Source organism: Antechinus flavipes, chromosome 4 (genome assembly GCF_016432865.1).
Source record: "Antechinus flavipes isolate AdamAnt ecotype Samford, QLD, Australia chromosome 4, AdamAnt_v2, whole genome shotgun sequence".
NCBI lineage: Eukaryota > Metazoa > Chordata > Mammalia > Dasyuromorphia > Dasyuridae > Antechinus > Antechinus flavipes.
In genome coordinates this window covers 347,351,645-347,369,897 of record NC_067401.1, presented here as the reverse complement: position 1 = coordinate 347,369,897, position 18,253 = coordinate 347,351,645, and the positions used below count along the sequence as shown (strand labels likewise).

The 18,253-nt window shown below is 38.8% G+C and overlaps 1 long non-coding RNA gene across 1 annotated transcript; it reads left to right on the top strand.

The window, feature by feature from the left end:
* The first annotated feature begins 3,269 nt into the window (after nt 1-3,269).
* On the top strand, nt 3,270-16,113 carry LOC127562357 (uncharacterized). The gene is made up of 3 exons (XR_007953660.1): nt 3,270-5,440; nt 15,653-15,722; nt 15,835-16,113. It is a non-coding gene; the product is annotated as an uncharacterized LOC127562357 (long non-coding RNA).
* The last annotated feature ends 2,140 nt before the right edge of the window (nt 16,114-18,253 follow it).

Below are 18,253 nucleotides of genomic sequence, written 5' to 3'. Positions count from 1 at the left end.
AGTAGGAGGGGCAGGGACACCACCAGCACCTCACCCCCAGAAACCACTCCCTCCTATGAGTAGATTGCAAAAGGCACTACTGAAAGCCACTGAGGAAGGGAAAGATGTAACTGAATTAAGACTACAAATTTTTCCTGTGATTCAACAGTTTAACTCTTTAGGTCAAAAAAGTAGAAGATACACTCCTCTTGACATAGAAATCCTCAAAGACTGGAATAAGGCTTGCATTCTTTATGGGGCTACATCAGCTTATGTTAAGATGTTATTACAGAATTTGGCTTATGAAGTCTTAACTCTTAGTGACTGGAAATCTATAACAAGGGTAATGCTTAGAACCTGGACAAAACTTGTTGTGGCTTTCTGAATATAGTGAGCTCTGTAGGATACAAGTCCAACGAAATAGTCAAAGTGAAGTTAATACTCCAATCACCTGTGACCAACTAACAGGGGTAGGATCTTATGCAGAAATTTCAGTATAGATTAATTACCCTTTAGCAGCATATGAGCAAATTGCTGCTGCTGCTATCAAAGCATGGGCTTCCCTCCCCAGTAAAAACGACAAGAGTGAGCAGCCTTCACAAAAATAACACAAAATCCAAATGAATCCTTTATTGATTTTGTGGGACATTTGCAGACAGCTATTGTACGAACTAATGGTGAAAATGCAATAACAGACATTTTGATAAGGCAACTTGCTAAAGAAAATGCTAATGAGGTTTGTAGGACTCACAAGGATGCTCCTTTAGAGGAGATCATAAGAAGTTGTGCCACAGTGAGCACAAATACCTTTTATAGCTAGGTTATGATGCAGACTTCCCAAGATCCCAACATGGGAAGACTGGGTCCCTTTTGGCAAGGGATTTCCAGAGAGACTCGTCAATGCTTTCAGTGTGGAAAAGTAGGGCATCAGAAAGTTCAATGTTGGCATAGAGACAGAGTGAGAAAAAAGGTGGGAGAACATGACCCAATACCCCATGTCCAAAATGCAACAGAGGCTTCCATTGGGCCTCAGAATGTAGACAGATTCAGGGAAACGGGATGAGGGGCCCAAGGCAGAAAATACTTGGGGCATGATGGCAGCCAATGGTGCACCCAGAGAGAGCCTAGAAATCCAGTACCCAGACATGACCAATCAGCCAGGAAGCCATATGATGGGAGAATAGAGTTGTATGCAGCTGGGACAACTGAGATTCCCCCTGGAGAAGTGAAATCTGTCCCTCTCCAGCCTATGGATCCCCTACCTCCAGGCACAGTAGGCTTGACTTTTTCACCTCCTGAGAGCACTTACAAAACAGTGTCCATCCATACACTGATGTGGGAAACTGGGGAATGTGCAGATAATATCCCAGTCACTAATACAGGTCGACAATGTGTGACTTATCAACCAGGCGAAGTAGTAGCATCAGGTTTACTGATACAGACTCCTAATAAGCAACCTGGTGATAGTCACCCAGATTCTGACTCCAAGCAACAAAATCCAGGAATATACTGGACAGCAGCTGTGACAGCTGACCGACCTATACTCACTATCTATATAAAAGGCCTACCATTAGAAGGATTGGTAGACACAGGTGCAGATTGTACAGTCATTAGAGGTACCAATTGGCCCAGTCACTGGCCAAAGATTAAGGCAGACACTTACATGTTTGTAGGAGGATCAATAGCAACTGAAGTTAGTGCTGCCCCTATGAAATGGACTTTTGAAGGCAAAACAGGAGTTTTTGCTCCTTTTATAGTTGAAAAAATCCCCATCAATCTGTGGGGAAGACACGTTTTACAATTAGGGTTAAAAATGAGTACTTTGGTTTTTTAGGCAGGGTTAAAGGCCTGCCAACACTTTCACCTGTTCCTATCCAATGGAAAACTGATACACCAGTGTGGATAGAACACTGTTCCTTAAGAAGCAATAAAATTCAGGCCTTATTAGATATAGTACAGAGGCAACATGACCAAGGACATTTACAACCTTCTCTAAGTCCTTGGAATTCCCCAGTATTTGTTGTAAAAAAGAAATCTGGAAAATGGAGGATGTTGACTGATTTAAGAAAGATAAATGAACAGATGGAAACTATGGGAACTCTTCAGCCTGGGCTTCCATCTCCTACTCAACTGCCTAGAGAATGGCCTCTTTGGGTCATAGACATTAAGGATTGTTTCTATTCTATCCCTCTAGATAAGGAGGATACGAAAAGATTTGCCTTTTCAGTGCCCAGCACTGAACCTTATAAACTAAGCGAGCCTTATAAAAGATATGAATGGACAGTTTTGCCACAGGGAATGAAAAACAGCCCTACTATGTGTCAAATGTACGTTGCTACTGCTCTTACTCCAGTAAGAAAAGCATTTCCAAAAGTAATGTTATTACATTACATGGATGATATATTAGGGTGTGCTCTTGAGGAACAAATGTTAGAAGCATGTCTACAAAAGACCATAGAAACACTAAGGAACTACCAATTGCACATAGCTCCAGAAAAAATTCAAAGACATGCTCCTTTTCAATATTTAGGATACAAAGTATACCCTAAGGTGCTTAGAATACAAAAACTTTCCTTAAGAACAGAGAAACTAAACACCTTAAATGACTTTCAGAAATTGATAGGAGATATCCAATGGAGGCAATCAGTGTTAGGCTTGACTACCTATCAATTGCAACTGTTATATGACATTTTAAGAGGAGACAGTGCTTTAAATTCACCACATCAGCTTACAAAAGAAGCTCAAAAGGCTTTGAGAGAAGTTGAACTGGTTTTATCCAATGTGGTTGAAAGAGTCACTCAAAAACCTTTGGAAATATCAGTTTTTGCAACACAAGAGGCACCCACAGCAGTCCTTCATCAAGGAAACAGTGATAAAGTGGGTGAACTTCCCAGCACAACCAGAACAAAGCCTTACTCCTTATCCAGTGCTTGTGGTTAGAATTTTATTAAAGGCCATTAAGCAAGCAGTATAATTATCTGGGACAAGACCTGACAAAATATACACCTTTTATACTAATGCACAAATTAATGTGTGCTGTGAGACCATCCCAGAGTGGCAAATTTTATTAGCCATGGCTCCAAATTTTACACATGGGTCTCCATTAAAGATAACCAGACTATTACATAATTGGCGACAGATTCTTGAAGAAAAGGTTTCTAAAGTTCCTCTTAAAGGACCAACTATCTTTACAGAGGCATACAAACATAGTATTTGTGCTGTGTACTCTCGTGACTTAACTATAAAGAGAGTAGCCAGATCTCCTTTTCAGTCCACTCAGCAGAATGAATTGTATGCAATCATTCTAGCTCTTATTTATTATCCAGGAGATATAAATATAATATCTGATTCAGCCTATTCAGTAGGTGTGGTACAAAGAATTGCCACAGCCCAAATAAAATTTTTAACCTCTAATATATATCAGCTCTTTAAGAAACTTCAAGAGCAAGTGAGAAAGCATCCAGGTAAGATTTATATCTTGCATGTCCACTCTCATAGTGGACTTCTAGGTCCTATTTTTGATGGTAATTCAAAGGCAGATAGCCTTTTAACTGTGTTGGCCAATACGCCTTTATTCCAAGAAGCCCAGGAATCTCATTCTAAATATCATCAGGCTGCTTGAGCTTTGCGTTTACAATTTGGAATAACAAGAGAGGAAGCTAGGAGCATAGTAAAAGCCTATACGGCTTGTCTTCCTTTCCATGCTCCTACACTGCCTCCAGGGAAGAACTCTCATGGTTTGAGACCCAATGAAATCTGGCAAATGGATGTGACCCATTATAAATCTTTTGGTCACCTGTCTTTTTTTTTTTTTAATATTTTATTTTATTTTATAATAACTTTATATTGACAGAATCCATGCCAGGGTAATCTTTTTTACAACATTATCCCTTGCACTTGCTTCTGTTCCTATTTTTCCCTCCCTCCCTCTACTCCTTCCCCTAGATGGCAAGCAGTCCTATATATGTTAAATATGTTGCAGTATATCCTAGATACAATATATGTGTGCAGAACCAAGCAGTTCTCTTGTTGCACAGGGAGAATTGGATTCAAAAGGTAAAAAAACAACTCGGAAAGAAAAACAAAAATGCAAATAGTTTACATTCGTTTCCCAGTGTTCTTTCTTTGGGTGTAGCTGCTTCTGTCCATTATTTATCAATTGAAATTGAGTCTTTGTCAAAGAAATCCACTTCCATCAGAATACATCCTCATACAATATCGTTGTCGAAGTGTAAAGTGATCTCCTGGTTCTGCTCATTTCACTTAGCATCAGTTCATGTAAGTCTCTCCAAGCCTCTCTGTATTCATCCTGCTGGTCATTTCTTACAGAACAATAATATTCCATAACATTCATATACCACAATTTACCCAGCCATTCTCCAATTGATGGGCATCCATTCAATTTCCAGTTTCTAGCCACTACAAACAGGGCTGCCACAAACATTTTAGCACATACAGGTCCCTTTCCCTTCTTTAGTATTTCTTTGGGATATAAGCCCAATAGAAACACTGCTGGATCAAAGGGTATGCACAATTTGGTAACTTTTTGGGCATAATTCCGATTGCTCTCCAGAATGGTTGGATACATTCACAGTTCCACCAACAATGCACCAGTGTCCCAGTTTTCCTGCATCTCCTCCAACATTCATCATTATTTTTTCCTGTCATCTTAGCCAATCTGACAGGTGTGTAGTGGTATCTCAGAGTTGTCTTAATTTGCATTTCTCCGATCTATAATGATTTGGAACACTCTTTCATATGAGTGGTAATAGTTTCAATTTCATCATCTGAAAATTGTCTGTTCATATCCTTTGACCATTTATGGTCGCCTGTCTTTTATCCACATTGTGGTGGACACCTTTTCAGGATTCACTTTTGCAATACCAGCAGCAAAAGAGACAGCCCAAGTGGTCACTGAATTCCTCACACAAGCATTTGCCATTATGGGTGTGCCACAAGCAATAAAAAGAGATAATGGACCTGCATATACCTCCAAACATTTTGCACACTTTTGTGCACAGTATAAGATTTTACACACCACTGGCATACCCTTTAATCCTCAAGGACAGGCAATAGTAGAGAGGAGAAACAGAGACATTAAGACACTTCTGCAAAAACAAAAGAAAGGGGGAGCCACAGGTAATCCTAGAGAACTACGAAATCTAACCCTTTATACTATTAAGTTCTTGATTTTTGACAAGATGCACTGGCTCCGGCAGACAGGTTTTATAACCCACCGGAAGGGCAGTGTCCAGTGCGAGCAGCTCCACTATCTTTAGATAATCACCAGGTGATGTGGAGAGACCCAGAAAGTGGTGAATGGAAGGGACCAGATAGGCTAACTGCTTGGGGGAGAAGGTTTGCTTGTATCTCTACAGATGGAGAAGGAATCAGATGGGTGCCAACAAGCTGTATTCACCTTGTCCATCGGAGAGAAATGGAGCAGACCCTTGAAATGAAGGTAAAGACCCAAGAAACAATCAGGTGGTTTGTTGCTAACTGTGCCCACCACTGAAAAAGCATGGCAGTTATGGCGTTTGATTCATGGACATCAAAAATTGTTGGACTCCAAAACCCTCAGGAATCATTGGATTTTCTGAGAAATAAGACTGTTGCAGGACTTCAAAATCTGCTGGAATCATTGGATTCCTTAACACATAAAAAAAACTGTTGCAGGGCTTCAAAAACTTGCAGGGATCATTGGATTTCCTGACACATGAAGCAATGGACAATACATTGGTTTTGGACTATCTCTTGGCTGCTGAAGAAGGCGTATGTGTGAATGTTGTTTACATACCCTCCTTCTAGGACTTCTGGAAATCTTTTACAACACCATGTTGATTTATATTGTTTGTTATATCACTTCTTGCATGTACAATTCATGTTTGTTGCACCACATCAAGCCTACACTGACTGTGGGGAGAGTCATCACTAATAGCCTCTGAGTTATGGCTGTGTGCTTGTGTAATACCTCCCATGCTGATGGGTTTGTGCATACTTGTTTCTAATAAGACCCTTCAGCCCAGAGACCCACTAGCAATCCCCACTTCCCTTTGGTGCTTTTCATCTCCCTTCCTGAGAAGTGGGGGGAGGGGGTGATCACTTCCTTTTTGGTGTTTTTACCTTCTTTCGTGAGAAGTCAGGAAGGGCGTGATCACCTCCCCTTGGGCTCTCACCTCCCTGAGAGGTCAGGGATGGCATGACCACCTGTGTTCTAAAACAAAAGAAAGCAGGAGATATAATGAGCTGAAGCTGAGCAGATGCCCTGAGGTCCAATCTGAGCACTTATGGCTAATTAGCAATTGGACAATATTCTATTAATATATGCTTAGAGAAAGAATGGCCCCACCCACTCTCTGTGCAAGTTGATGTTTTGTGTAGGAGATTGGGTGGAGGATTTGGTGGGTGGAGTGTGAGAGCCAGAGGCACTCCTGGCCGGATTCCTGTCGTGATTGCTCTCATTTCCTATCGCCATTCCCGTTCACCTCCACAAAGAAAAAAGGTCAAGGACTTTCGCTTATCCTGACTCTGGCTGATTTTAAAGTACCCTGGGTGCTAACTCATCACAATAGGGTATGTCTATCAAGAGTACTCTTGGGGTAGATTCAAGATAGTGTAATGAGAAGAAACATGTTTACTTAGCTTACCCAGCACATTTTCTCCACAACAACCTAGAAAATGTGCCAGTCTGAATTGATCAGAAAAGCTAAAATAATCACAGTAAGTCATTTTTTCTAGCCCAGAGCAGCTTAGAAAAACAGACAAATCTTCTGATAGTGAGGAGGGGACAAGCCAAGAACATGATACAATAACATTGACAGAAGAAGCAATAGTAAAGTAGGATGGGTAGGGTAGGGGAACATTTCTATGTTTAGAGCCAGAAAGGAAAGGCAAGAGGGTGCTGGTGTAGGGGACACCAGAACTTAAAAGATATTTCAAGGGATATTTGAACTAGCATCAGGTACAGAAATGAGTGCCATATATCACCCCCTACCCAGTTTCTGATCACAGATAAGGGAAAGAAGATCAGTCCTGAGCAAGCAAGGTCCTAGCCAAAGGCTGGATAGAATACAAATTCTGGAAATTAACAGGAGCAGAATGATGACTTGGTTCTAGCCTTTAGTCTAACATGTAAGTATGAAGTAGAATAGCCAGAACAGGAGTGTTCCGGACCAAAGGGAGCTGGCAGTTCAGTTGCGCTGAACCTGCAGAACTCCCTAGTGAGCTATCACTTGAGTCCAGTAACAATCTCCTGAAGTTCAACTGAATACAAACCAACAGACTCAAAGTTAGGTCATGAATTTGCAAGGCTTAGATTAGGAAAGCAGGGAACAGACTTCTCCCTAGATCACAGCACTTTTGAAACACCAAAAAATCACAGGCTCCAAAAATAAACTGTGAAAGCAGCAGAAGGACATTAAAAAATAGAATCTCGGGCTTGTTATTTTTTTCCTTCTTCCTACAACAGTGTGCTGATCCCAGCTTTAGCACAAAGTCTTACAGTCAAGAGGCTGGACAAATGAGCAAACAAAAAAGAACCAGAGCTACTATGGTGATAAGGAAGCTGAAGACAGAAACACAGAAGAAGAAAATATCTTGAAAATGTTTACAAGCAAAACCAAAGAAAAATCCAGATTGGACACAAATCCAGAAGATTTAAAGAAATTTAAAAAGTGTGTGTGTGTGTGTGTGTGTGTGTGTGTGTGTGTGTGTGTGTGTTTGTAAAATAGAGGGAAAATGAGAAAAAAAAATGATAGCTATGCAAAAAAGCTAGGAAGAAAACCCCCTAGGTATCTTAGAACTACAGAATAAAATAGAAAATTTTAAAAATTCACTAGGAAACTACTGTAAAAAAACCCAAAATAAATTTTTTCAGAAATATTATATCTAAATTGTATCTAAAATCCAGAGCTTCCAGATTATGGAGAAAATACTACAAGCAGCCAGAAAGGAACAATTCAAGTGCCATGTAGCGGCAGTCAGGATCAAACAAGATTTAGCAACTGCCAAAAAAAGAAACGGAATATGATATTCCAGAAGGCAGAAATTCTAGGATTGCAGCCAAGAGTAATCTACTAAGCAAAACTGAGTATAATCTGCAGAGAGAAATTAGATATTTAATGAAATAGAGCACTTTCAAGCATTCCTTATGAAAAGACTAGAGTTGAATAAAAAAATTTTCCAAACATAGAACTCAAGCATAAAAAGAAAAACATCAGTGAGAATCCCAAAGGGATAAAACAAGCAAATTTAAAGTCTTTACACTGTTATATGAAGAGAGGATAAATATTACCCCTCAGAACCTTTTTCACCAAGGGTTTCAAAGGAAGTCTAATTGGACTCTAATTTGAACCTAGTTAGCCAATGATTCTATCATGTTTGGATGATCTCAAAAGAAGAATGAAAAATGGAGGCAGAAGAAGGTGAAGGCAGGGGAGAAAAATAAGGGAATTAAGTGAGATATGAAAAGAAAAGTTTATACAAGACAGTTGACAATGGAATGGGAGCATGCAACACTTGAACCTCATTCTCATCTGAACTGGTTTGAGAAGGGAAGAACACACACAAACATAGTTTAGTACAGAAGTTTACCTTATACAACAGAAAGTAATCATTTAGCCTAAGAAAAAAATCTATTGACAATTATGTTTTTAAATATTCATAAAGGAATTTACTGGGTAGAAAACACAGGTAAAATTAAGATATAGGCAGACAAAAACATTAGCAAAAATGATCTCACATCTGACAGTAATTCTTTGACAAAATGGTAGCTTTGTTATCATAAATTACACAGAAAGCCCTGGACATAGACTTTCTCAGCTGAGTACTAAATAGTTTATGATGATGATGGAGCTGTGCTCACTTAAAAGCAAATAGTCATCCCTTGAACCAAATATTCTGCAAATGCTCCTTCAAGACAGGAATTTAGATATTTGTATCCCTAGTTCCTAACAAAGTATTATGTACATAGAAGCATTTAATAATTTTTTTAAAAATTTGGTTGCTTCATCTCCTAGTAGCATTAGATATGCTATTTATTTGTATCCCCAATGACTGATACATAGTAGATGTTTAAAAATTGATATTTGGTTTGTTTTTATTCATACAAAGCTCATGGAGATTCCCTACATACTAAAATTTATTATCTCATATTTATACAGTTCATCACAAAATTCTCAGGACTGAAAGGGTTATTAAGTTGCCATCTACCTCAATCTAAATTTGCAAAGGAATCTTGATTATAATATACACAGGAAATGGTCATTTAGTCTCTACTGAGGCAAGCCTTTCCACTTTGGGATAGCTCTAATTGTTTAAAAGAGTTTCCTTAAGTTGAACCTAAATTTGTTTCTTTGTTACTTCCAATAATTTCTTCTGGTTCTGCCTCTGGTGAGGTCAAACAGAATAGATTAATTTTTTTCTCCACATGACAACCTTAAAAAAAATTGAAGATGATTATTATTATAAGCCTAAATATATTCTCCAGGCTAAACCTGCTTTATTCTTTTAGCTGAGCTTCAAATCGCATGGCCTCAAGACTATTCATCCTCCTTGTGGTCTATCTCTAGTTATCTTTATTAATTTGTGGTACCAAAACTGAACAGAGTACTCTAGATGGGGATCTGATTAGAACAGAGTTATACATGTATAGGACTGCTTGCCATCTGGAGGAGGGAGTGAAGGGAGGGAGGGGAAAAATCAGAATAGAAGTGAGTGCAAGGGATAATGTTGTAAAAAAAATTACCCTGGCATGGGTTCTGTCAATAAAAAGTTTATTAAAAAAAAAAAAAACAGAGTTATAAGCATGTTATAAATTACTCTCCCTTCATGCATTATTCACAGTCTGGATAAACTAGCTGCCTCACTTTTCCTCAACTTTACAATCTATCTTCAATCTTCATGCTTTTGCAGAATCTGTCCTCTGCATTGAATGCATTCTTTCCATCTTTGCCTCTTGGAAACCTTAGCTTTCTTCAAAGTTTAGTTCATGTAAAAAACATGGGATTTTTCCTGATTTCCTCTACTACCCCATGCTAGTTGTGTGAAAATTGCCTTATATTTGCTTTGTACATTCTGTATATACTATTATGTTTACATAATGTTTCCCTGATAGAATATAAGGTATTTAAATAGAAGGATTCTTCATTTTTGTCTTTGTATTCTCAGCAGTCCATCTAGATACATAATAACACTATGAAAAATATTTATTTATTAATAAATGCAAAGTAATTATTAATTTAAATGCTTGACTATTACCTTCTTATTCTTGGAAAGGCCTCTCAAGGCAACCTAAGATCACACTCATTTTTTTTTTTTTTTGGCTGCTAAATCACACTATTGATTCTTCAAACTTTTAATCCATTAAAACTTTCCAGATCTTCTTTAGACAAATGGGGTGGTCCCTTCCCAAGAAGGTTCCTACATTTCCCCCTTTGTCAAACAGTTCCTCCTTGTTATTAAGAATCAAATCCAGAATAAAAGTTCCTCTTGTTGGCAACCTCATCTTTTGAAGTATGAAATTATTAAGAAAAATTCATAAATTATTAGTTTCTCTGCTTGAGACAGAGAGAGAGAGAGAGAGCTCCAGCAGATGTCTAGTTAATTAAAGTGCCCATCACTCTGTGCCAGACTTGAAATCTATTTCCTGAATTTTCTTCTTTCTGACCAGGTGGTCTGTAGTATTCTCTGATCACTATATAGTTTTCTACCTCCACTGAGCTTCACTCAGTGGTTTCCTGATGAGGTTTCCTCATTCTAGTTTCTGGATTTCTTCACAGGAGTGTGTATATATACATACACACACACACACACACACACATAAAATGTTATTCTCACTTTTTAAAATTTAGTTTGTAAAAAGTTTTCATAGCCATATTCCAATTATGGATCTAATTCCACCATCTCAATGGTATAAATGAGATCAAATTTGTCTCATTACATTAGGATTTCTAGCTCATATTTCTTATGAACCATATTTTAAATATATTTGTATAAAGTGGTCTAAGGCCGTTGGCTTTGTAATTGGTTTTATTGTGCCCTTAGGAAATTTTGTTTTTTGTTAACTCTCAGTGTCTCAATCATTATTTGTATTTCATTGTAGATACTCTATATATCAGCCTACAGTCCAAGATCTCCCAAGAAATTTATAAGTACATTTCAAGGAATCCATGGACTTGAATGGAAAAAAAAAACATCTTTATTTTTGCTCACTCTTTTTATAAAAAAAAATTTTTTATAGTTATCTTCTGTTTCTTGCATAATCATAGTTATCTTAGGTATCCCTCCTCCTTCCCCTCCCAGAGATCTGATATATAAGGCTGGATTCTATATCTATTAACCTCAGACCAATGCTTTTTCCACATAGCAAAGAGGTCTCTAGACTTTCAAGTACAATAATTTCTATGAGCTATATCTTTAGAGCTGGAAGGAATTTTAGATGCATACCTCACCCAACAATTTCAATACAGATGAAGAAACTGAGGTCTGGTGAGAAGTGAGTTCTTTAAGGTTATCCAGCTAATAAGGGACAGACAGCTCAGATTCTAAAACCACTTTATACTGTAGTGATAGGGTAAAAATCACTCTCCCAGACTTAGGTGAGTGCCACTGGTTCATTCACACTAGGTGAGCACATCACTAGCTTCATTAGCAAGTCCAGCATTAGAAATAGTTGCTGAAAATTGAGGCAACTACTCTCTGAGGTGTGGAAATTTTCATTTTGTTGATAGGTAATGAGGGTTAAGGTTTCATTTAAAGCAAACCTGGGAGCTGAACTGGAAGAGTGTGATAAAAGAGGGCATGAAGGGGCACATTTGCTTTTGGTCACACAGCTGCTGAATGAAAAATCCAGTCGGAAACCAACACGGCTTCCACTTTCCCATGAACATAATGTGCTCTAGAAAAAAGTCAGATAATACAGCCTAATCCACCCAATTTGTGCCTTTGATGTGAGCTTAGGCATTATTTCTTGCATTTTATTTCATCATTAAATTAATTTGAGCTGGGGGCCAGCACACATTAATTACGTAGCATGACGAACCCCCAGGTCAGCTAGTTTTCCTAGGTTACATCTGCAGCACGGCAGCTGGGTTTATTAGAAAAGTTAAGGCCAGCAGGTTAATATCATGCCTCCCAGTATCAATCTGTGGTGCTTTAATACGTGTTTAGGCTCCAAATGCAGAAATTAAAAACTACTCTCTCAAGTGTGTGATTTAAGCTGAAAATGTGATAGACCAAGGACCATCGTGGCTGGTTGCAGTGTGTGTCTTAACTTCATTATCAATTGCTCAACATTTTCAAATCACCATCTCATGATAGCAACGAAGATGGCCAGCATTATGTCTGCATGAAATCGACACGATCCCAAGAGCCTATAATGTTCTGGAGGACTGGGGCTAAGAAGGATTTATTCTTCAGGTCAAGGATAAAATCAAATCTGTAGGTAAATGAAGCCAAGACCTCTTTCTCCTCCAAGAAAAGATGCGATTTAAGGCTGCAGTTTCTAGCAATATGATTTGCTTGTTGCCATCCACTAATGGTGATCTCAGTGAGAGAGAGAGAGAGAGAGAGAGAGAGAGAGAGAGAGAGAGAAGGATGGAGGGAAGGAGAAAGGGAGGAGGTGGAGAGAGAGAGAGAAAGGGGAGAGAGAAAGGGGAGAGAGAGAGAGAGAAAGAGAGAGAGAGAGAGAGAGAGAGAGAGAGAGAGAGAGAGAGAGAGAGAGAGAGAAAGGAGAGAGAGAAAGAGGAAGGGAGGGAAAGAGGAAGGAAAGGAAGGAGGAAAGGAGGGAGAGACAGAGAGAGAGAGAAAGAAAGAGAGAGAGAGCGAGAGAGAGCGCGCCAGACACAGAGATAGAGGCAAAAAGACAGACAGAAGCACAGAGATAGAGAGACAAAGACAGAGAGAGAGCATGCGCATTTGTGTGGCTGGTAGCCCATAAAAATTTGTAAAATCCATTAGATGGCTTGGTGCACATATTTTCTGAACATGTTACTTCAAATTAGACAGCTTAATGAAGCAGAGCTGGTTTTGATGCTTTCTTCCTTGTTTGTGACACTTCTCTCATCCCCAGAGTCTCTTCCTCCTGCCTCCTTCATGTGTTTTCCTTTGAATTTTTTTTTCCAGTCTGCTGTCTGGCTGTAGCTTGCTACTTCTGTCCTCTTCTATTTTTGAAAGCCATCCTCCCCCTCAGCTATACGTGTCCTTATAACCCTTTCTTCTTTAGACTTCTTCCCTGAAGGGACATTTCAGGGGCAGGGTCTCAGTGGAACAAAAAGAATTCCAGTGCATCGAGAGCAGACAGTGATGGTAAAATCTGCCTCTCCACCAGGAAGACAGGCTAGGGGTCATTGATGATCGTAAGTGACGGCTTCCATCATGACAGCCAGGGGTCTCCCTTGCCATCTTCACCCTTCCCTCCCTCACCGTGATGTCAGTCTAGTCCCACAAGCTACATGTCATTTTGGTGTTATATACTCTGACTCTTCCTTCCCAGCATTTCAGAACCAAGGTACCTCTTCTCCTCCAAAAAACAATCTCACCTTCTGTGCTCTCTCCATGATTGTTCTATGAATCCTAAAGACACAACTAGTTCTCATTTCTGACATACAGCCCTGGCCAATTTCAACTTTAAATTAAGCTTTGGAGATGATGAAACAGGCCATTACTAAGTCTAATGACTGAACTGAGTTCTGCTTCACCATATCTGGCAATAGGGACAGCATAGTTTTACTAGGTATCTCCTTCTGTTTGGAGACTGCTCATATTGTGAAACCTTCCTTAAATTGAACTGAAATACGTTTTCCTGCAACTTCCACCTATCACTCATAATTCATCCCTCAGAGACTATGCAAAATGAATCCTCTTCCTTTAAAATATCTGAAATAGTTACTGTGTATCCCCTAAATCTTCTCTCCATTCTTCCAAGTATTTCTCATAAAATATGAAAACAGATCCTCCACCGTCCTGATAATCCTTTTCTAAATATGCTACTTTTGTCAAAGTCTCACACCTGGAAGCAACTAGGTGACGGGTGAATATAGAACCTGCCTTGGAGGCAGGAGGCTTCAGACACTAGCTGTTGTGAACCTAGCCAAATCATTTTACCCCGATTGCCTTCAAAATAAATTAAAATGTGGCACCTGGAATTCAACACCAGTCCAACCAGTGTCCCAGTAACTAAGAATTTTTGCATATGAAGTAAAAACCATAAACCCTACCCAGAATAAGTAGCATGAAGTGAGTCCCCAGTTGTGAGATGGGGCAGAATAGGATAGTGGGTGAGAGGCAACTTGGAGTTCCAACAGTCAGATAAGTGGGGAGTTAATTAAGCTCCTCTTAGCTTAATATTTTAATGTATTGTTCTTGCTATATTCGAGAGTTACATCAACAGAGTATGGTACTTGTCTAGAGCCAGGATGTGTTAAAGATAGGAATTGAACCCAGACAAGCTCTCCATCCATTTTGACACAATGGACTGCATTAGTAGAGAGAGTTTCTAGTACCAGTGAAATCAGAAGTACAGTCCAAAAAAATTTATTCCTAATTAGTGGTTAAGTCCTGTTTCTCTGCTGGCAAAGAAGTGCAAGTATTGTCAACAATCTCTGAATATGGCACCCTGAAATGAAGCATCATTTACACTGTTCTTGTTACAACTTTTTAAGTGGCACACTGGATTGAGTATTTGAGCTAAGACCCAAGTTCAAATCCAGCCTCAGACATATACTAGCTGTGTGATCTAAGAAGTCAGTTAACTTCTGTTTACATTAATCTATAAGAGAGAAATAGCAAACCAATACCTTTGCCAAGAAAACCCCAAATGGAGTCATAAAGGATCAACTATAACTAATCCCATTCCCCAAAACATGTATAAAGAAAAAAAGCTAGCCCTTAATCAAGGTATCTGTGAAAGGTTCTTGTCTATCAGAGTGAGCACAAGGCCAAACATGATTCCATGAGTAAAAATAATATTGCTTTTTGTTTGTATGGTGCTTAAACAGCCCATGTGCATGATCTTATTGAATCTTTAGACAAGCCTGGTCAAGCTGTACCTTTTCAGCCTATGAAAAGTGCTGGATCCTAACCCATAAGGCTTTCTTCATCATTCTCCCCTCACTTCTACCTTAGCTTGAAGGCACTTTCCCCCCAGTATCATCAAAGAAAGGCTATATTCCATTCCTCATAGTCGTGGTCTGTGCTTTATCCTCAGGCAACCACTTTATAGAATCACAGAGTGTAAGTATTGCAAGGAACCTCAGCTATTTAGTCCAACCCATCCCTGGAAAGGGATTTCAATGCAACTTGCTTTACAAGTGGTCATCCAGCTTCTGCTCAAAGGGGGAAACTCAGTATCTCTCAAGGCGGCCCACTGAAAGTACAGATTGCTCTTGATAAGACGTGTTTCTTAACATAAGCATAAATTTGTCTCTGCAACTTTTCATCCACTGTGTCTAGTGCCATCCTCTGAAACCTAAAAGGAACAGCTGAACCATCCCCAGCTCCTTAAACCAGTCCCAGGCTTTCATGGGCAATGACCAGATTGTCTAACATGGAGTCTTCTTATATCCCCTACTGCATGGGTTGAAGGAGCCTCCTTTTGTTGACTAAATGCCTGGAAAGGCTTTGTCTTTAAAACTTTAAAACTGAGATTTTTTTTCCTGCTCTCTTTTTCTTTTAGGCTCTTTGTTACATATTCTTTCCTGCTGTTTTCAAAGAGTGAAGATCCCAGTTTGCCCACAAAATAAATGGTATGAACTGAACCAGGAGTGGGGAATACTTTTTCCTACTCTATCTCTTTTATTCCATCTACAATAAATGAGTTTCAGGTCTCTGATCTGTGTTGTTTGTCCTCAATTTCAGAAGCTGGCAGCAATTCCCCAATGATCTGGGAATTTGGGCCATAGACACCTTACAGGACACCAGCAGGATATTGGAGCCATCTAGCTGGCAGAAGAACCTGAAGGAGCCAGGTTGCCTGGGACTTTACCCTGAAGAGGTTTAAGCCTTGAAAATGGGACTGTATATTCTATAAGAACTAGGTTAAGTTATGAACCTAATCCCCTTTACCTCTCCAGAGAGGGACACAGAAGAAAATTAAGTCCCATATATTGGGGAAATAAATTTGCATATTTGATTATGCTTTTTGAAGTAATATTTTTTGGTAAAAACTAGTCTTAGTGTTAGTAGTTAAATGGAACTGGGGAATAGAGAAAACATTCTTACAATTGAACACTATTAATGGGGGCTGGAGCCATTTGTGGAAAGACACTGCTCCTCCCTGAAGTTTCTCAGAGTATCCTGAAAGAAGAATGATATGTAGCCTACTGGTGGTCTTCAAATGATGAGGATCAATGTGCCAACATTATACTTATATAATCAAGACTCCAAGCTCTTCACTAACCTGGTTTCCTCAGGATGCATTTCAAATTATCCATATACTTCCCAAAATATAGTGCTCTGAACTGAACACAATACTTCAGTTGTGTTATGACCAGAGCAATATACAGTGGGACCTATTACCTCTTTGTTCCTGGAAATTATATTTCTCATCTTCCAAAAGACCCAAAGATCCAATGAAGCAAGATGTGAAGTTTGGGAATTTTAAAAGTCATTATTTTTTCAATTACTTCAATTATTTCACCATCATAATTTAGGAAAATAATCCAAAACTTCTGTCTTGAAAGATAAATTAGTCCCCTAATATTCCTTTAGGTTACAATGATTTCTCATCATTCCCTTGGATGTTCAAATGAGATATTATATGGGAGATGTGGGAGTGGGGAGAAACTGAAACTCTCAGTAGCATTCAGTCTCAAAAATTCAGGCATCCTGGGCAATGATCTGGATTTTTGGTGTATGGTTCCCTGTAGCATACACTGACACATTGATTCAGGGACAGCCCTGGGTACCAACCTAGACAACTAGCTGGTATAGAAGAGAATCAGATTGGAGTCAAGAAGAAACATGTGCAAATTCAGCCTCAAATACCTTGTAGTCATATGACTCTGGGCAAGTCACTTAACCCTCACTTTTCTCATCTGTAAAATGGGGACAATAATTTCTCCTAGGATTGTTGTGAAGATCCGATGAGATAACATTTGTAAAGTGCTTTGCAGTCCTTAAATACTATATGAATGCTAGCTATTATTATTATATTTTCATCATGTTAATACCAGTGCAAACAGATCTGCCTTATTTGGCCTTTTTTTATTTGTCAGAATGAGAATGCACTGAATAGTGAGCTTTCAATGCAATGTGTGAAAAGGGGTTTTGCTACCAGCTTTTCCCCCCTAAATCTTTCTGCCTAAGTCATCTTAGTCTTTTCATCCTTTTTTGTGGATTCCATTTTCAACAGATGCTCCATATACTTTCATTGTACTTTGTTCAACTTCCATTGTGGATCATGTTTTCTGTCTTGCCCTCCTTGGAACAGGATTTTCTTACATAAGCCTATAGAATGAAGAAAAGTAAGTTTCATTCTTTGCCAGGTTTTCAAATCCTTTAGTTGAAAGGTTTTATTATTGTTGTCATCATCATTGTTGTTTTGTCCCCGTTCTCTCTTTCTCCTTCTCTGGGGATCTTTTTATTGCCAAACCACATCCAAGCTTATAATCAATTAATTATTATATATAATCATTATTGGATCATACAATAAAACAAAGTTTAAGTTCAATATATAATTATAAAAAACAAACCATTCACAGTCATATAGAACAAAAAAACTTCTAAAAAGTTTAAACCTGTTCCTTAGTTGTAGTTGGTACAGTGATAAAGCCTCAGGCTCTTTACTAGCCATGTGATCCTGAGCAAGTCACTTGACTTTGACCAGCCTCAATTTCCTCATTTGTAAAATAGGGCTAATAATAGCATCCTCTTCACAGAACTGGTGTGAGAATCAAATGAGATATTATCTATAAAACACCTAGAGTCTGCTTTGCCTTGACACAGCTTCTGGTAATTTCTTATGCTATATTATTTCTTATGTGTACACAACTGTTTTCATACTGCCTCCCCCATTAGATTGTAAACTCCTTCAGGGCAGGTACTGTTTTACCTTTATTTATTTCCCCAGCGCTTAATACAATGCCTGGCATATAGTAGGCACTTAATAAATTCATGTCGACATGATTTGACTCTCCCTTTCCCTGCAAGGATACAGGATATTCCTTTTTCACCTTCCCCACATTTCCCCTTAATCCAAGCTCTCTTTTCACCCATGGCCTTCCAGTTTTATATTTTCTGGCATTGTTGTCATTTTAGTTGGTATTTGATTTTCCTT